This window comes from Schistosoma mansoni, chromosome 1, assembly GCF_000237925.1.
Source record: "Schistosoma mansoni strain Puerto Rico chromosome 1, complete genome".
Lineage (NCBI taxonomy): Eukaryota > Metazoa > Platyhelminthes > Trematoda > Strigeidida > Schistosomatidae > Schistosoma > Schistosoma mansoni.
In genome coordinates, this window is record NC_031495.1 from 52,448,135 (window position 1) to 52,452,600 (window position 4,466).

Sequence of the window (4,466 nt, forward strand, 5' to 3'; positions counted from 1 at the left end):
TGAATTAGTAAAAATGAGTAGAACAAACTATTTGAATGATTCATGATATAAATTTAACCAATGAGGAAGTTAAGTAGGTCTAGATTACCTTCAGTCAGTTTGCTTGACAATTACAGTTGGGATGGTCTAGCGGAATCAGTTATTCCTTTCAGTAATAAAGATGTTATCAACGTTTTGTATCAAAGTAGACAGGACTAATGTATACATCAAATTTGGTTTAGGGATATTGTTAACATAATAATTAAAAACCTGGTGATTTTTGGTTCATAGTACTTGACATTTTCAAAAGTTTTGTAAGGTTAGTTCATAACTCAGACTACTATGATCAAAATACTATCCAAAGACATTTTATCTATGACATTAGCTATCTATCAGCAATATCTGTGCTTCACATTTACCAAAATATCTTTACAGAATCTTTGTGAGACGCCAAGGTTAGTGTTATTATCATACAGTCGGGAATATTTCTATGGAATTGGAAAAAATTCCTGTGATATAAGATATAGAGTTTAGGTAGATTGTCAAATAGCCAAACTAATTAGTTAATTGTGGTCAAAATTGTGAATCGTACAAACCAATTCTGAAGTTAGTTTCAATATTTAGAGGATAAGAAAAACATTTAAATAATCTTCGCATAGTTCCTCACGATTTTCATAGACCATTTCATTTTCTGAATATCAATAAACAGACAAGAACACCTTCAGTTAAAACTTTAATCCATATAAGGTCGGATGAAGGGAGAATTAATTTGAACATCATTCCTATTATTGGTATAGAGGATTTGTGGCGATTGTAGAGTTTCCATGTCTTCAAATTACGAACTAGTTTTAGCTAGACAACTATAGATAACCTGGAATCACTGGATGGCCGTTTCGTCCCAGTATGGAAATCCTCAGCAGTGAGTATCCACTGTCTCTCATAAATGAATAGAACCTAGGACCCTCAGTCTTCCACAGGAACGTCTATACTTTAGACCACTGTGGTGGCACTTAACGGTGTTAGTTTCCAACTTCAATAAATTCACCATAAGATCAGTTCGTGATTAAAACTGTGGAAATCCTACAGTCTTTACAAATCCCCTATTTTAAAAATAATCATATGCTCACTGGTGACTAGCCTCAAAATATAACTCTTGGAGTTCTAGCGAGAAGGTACAACCAGTTCAATCCGGGTCGGATATGGGACAATTGTCCACTGCAAACATTAGATGAAGCTTATGCAGTATCGTAAATTGATTAGAGTTAGACGTTAACATTTTTAGATACCAGGATTAATAAATAATCGTTATTTGTTACGGTTATTTCATCAGGAAGACATCTATGGACTTTTAGCATTTTAATATACTACTTCAGTACTCTATTTAATGATAGACGATGCTACAAATATCTTGATCAATAAAATTGAATGCTTCTCTCACGTCTAGAAATATTCCACTGGTTATATATATAGCGATTTAACCTTTTGACTTAAAAAAAACTTATATGCTTCAAGATGAATGAAAGAATCAAAATGTTTTGTGACAGTTTTCATTTGTTATAATTAGGTATTCATGGGACAACCCTTCAATGTGATATAAAATTCATTTAAAAATTATGCATAATTTATTTCTTTGTTGTTGTTGTTTTTTTATGTTTCAATCTTCTTTTTATGTTTCCTTCTTTCAAATTCTCTCCTACTAATTTCTTTTATCACTAATTAATATTTTAAATAAACTTTTAACCAACTACTGTCTTCATTTTGATGAAAGTATGTATGTTTTTTTGTTGCTGTTTAATGTATCTTTACTTGTTTGACTACGTTTCTTATTCAAGCATATTATTTACAGATTTTGGTTACAACAAAAGAAAACAGCACAATATCATTTATGAAATATTTTTTGTTAAAATTTGAAAACAATCATTAACATAAATTAAGGGATAATTTTAAATGTAAACGCATGATGAACTTGTTGTCAGCCTCTAATAACATTAAAAAGATTTTATATCATTTTTTATTAGTCTATCGACTGGATCATGAAGACGTCAACATCTGAAGGGAAACATGGGATATGATGGCAGCTAGGATGCAGCTGGACGATTTAGAATTCGCAGATGATCTGGCTCTTCCATCACAAACGCAACAACAAATGCAATAGAAAGCGATCAGTGTAGCAGCAGCCTCAGTAGCAGTAGGTATCAATGTACACAAAGGAAAAAGCAAGACTCTCCGATACAACACAACATGAACCAATCAAATTACACTTGACGGAGAAGCTTTAGAAGATGTGAAAACTTTACATATCTGGGGAGTATCATCGATGAACACGGTGGATCTGATGCAGATGTGAAGACGCGGATCGGCAAAGCAAGAGCAGCATATTTACAACTGAAGAACATCTGGAACTCAAAACAATTGTCAACCAACACCAAGGTTAGAATTTTCAATACAAATATCGAGACAGTTCTATTGTATGGGGCGGAGACGTGGAGAACTACGAAAGCCATCATGCAGAAGATACAGGTGTTTATTAACGGTTTTCTGCGCAAGATACTTCTGATCCGTTGGCCAGACACTATCAGCAACAAGCTACTGTGGGAGAGAACAAACCAGATTCCATCCAGTGGAGGAAGAAATCAGGAAGAAGCGCTGGAAGTGGATAGGACACGCATTGAGGGAGGCACCCAACTGCATCACAAGACAAGCCCTCACATGGGATCCACAAGGCCAAAGGAGAAGAGGAAGACCAAAGAACACATTACACCGAAAAATGTAGACAGACATGAGAAGAATGAACAACAATTGGATAGAACTAGAAAGGAAGGCTTAGGACAGAGTGTGTTAGAGAATGCTGGTCGGTATTCTATGCAATTACATCATCCAGCTTATCCAACTGAACAACATCAAAATTCTTATATTTTCCTGTTATATTCAGTCGGTTAATTGGTTATTCTGATTCGTAAGATCAATTCTTTGTGTATTAGCTAATCAATTCTATAATTAAAATATCAGTTTAGCCACATTAGTCTGATTTTAATTACATTATTAGTCAACATTTATGAATACATCTAAAAATACTCACTCCAGTTCAGTCAGAAAATATAAACAAATTAGTTATCACTATGTAACTTGTTCTTATCAAAAGTCTTCAGGAAGTCATGTAAAAAATATGACAATTAAAAGAAGACCTACAAAAACGATATTTTAGACAATTTCTACCACATTTAGATCATTAACCGACACTTTAAGTTGAAAAGTGTGACAGATATAAAATCCATTGTCCCTAAAAACAATATATTCGTCGAAATTTAATATTTTGATAGATGATGTGAGATTTCAGAATCATCATTATGGCATTAATCTATTCTACTACTAAATTAATCATCTTATATAGTACAGATGTATACTCAAGTCATCGGACAAAGGCGTGAGACTTCATTTAATAATATCTAATTTTGTTTAGGTTATTGAAAACTTGTAATTACTTTTTATTACAAATTAATGCTAACTAGAGAACCATTTGGTTTTGATTTGAGAGTACCCAGTATTACTCACTTAAGATTTTACATATTTGTTAGAACTGCAAATTAAAGGTTCAAAGAAAAATATGGTACACTCAGACTACTGAGTCAAGATCAATTAGTTGACATTTGTGGCTTTAGTCAATTAGCAGACTGAGATATACGTGTCACAGAAGAATTTTAAACTGGGACGCAACAAATAATCATTGCTTCCTGATTTCCACTAAATATCCGGTTGATGTTGGTTCGTTATAACAACAAAATCAAAATTGAAAAGTCTCTATAAATTTCCTTGACTATTAATTACCAGAAATATGAGAGTGAGCAGAGAAGAACAAACCTTGCCAGTGACATCAGTGAAAGTTATATAAATAACCACAAAACTCCATACATTACTACTGTTAAACTTTTAAACGTAATGACTTTTTAAACATCAAATTCACTGCCAGTCTATCTTTGCTTATAAAGCTTGTGACTTCATGCAATATCGAGGCAGCCCTCACAGAATGCACATATGCCAACAAGAGACTGATCAATCGCAGTTCAAAATAACAATAGCAAGATACAGATAATCAACAACAAATGACTCAGTGGCCGAGTGGATAACGCGATGGCGTTTGAAGCGAAAGGTACTGGGTTCGAGTCCCAGAGTGAACATCAACTCTGAGGTGCAGGTACATCCAGCTGACGAGTCCCAAATAGGACGAAACGTGCGTCCTAGATTCCAATGCTAGCCACTATCCATCTTTGCTTACAATGCTTGTGAATCAATGCTATGTCGAGGCAATACGCACAGTATGCACATATGCCAATTAGAGACTGACCAGTTACAGTCCTAAACATTAGTGGGAAGATTCAAAAAACAATACTAAATGAATTTAAAATCAATAATAGTTTGAATGAATTCCCCCTATGATTCTTACTCTTTAATTCTTAATATCATTTTTGTACACTTTTATATTATTATGA

General features: G+C 33.6%; 1 non-coding gene across 1 annotated transcript; it reads left to right on the plus strand.

Moving 5' to 3' along the window:
- The first annotated feature begins 4,085 nt into the window (after positions 1-4,085).
- On the plus strand, positions 4,086-4,152 carry Smp_tRNA_01043_Gln_TTG.1.1. Its single transcript has one exon. It is a non-coding gene (tRNA).
- Positions 4,153-4,466: the final 314 nt, after the last annotated feature.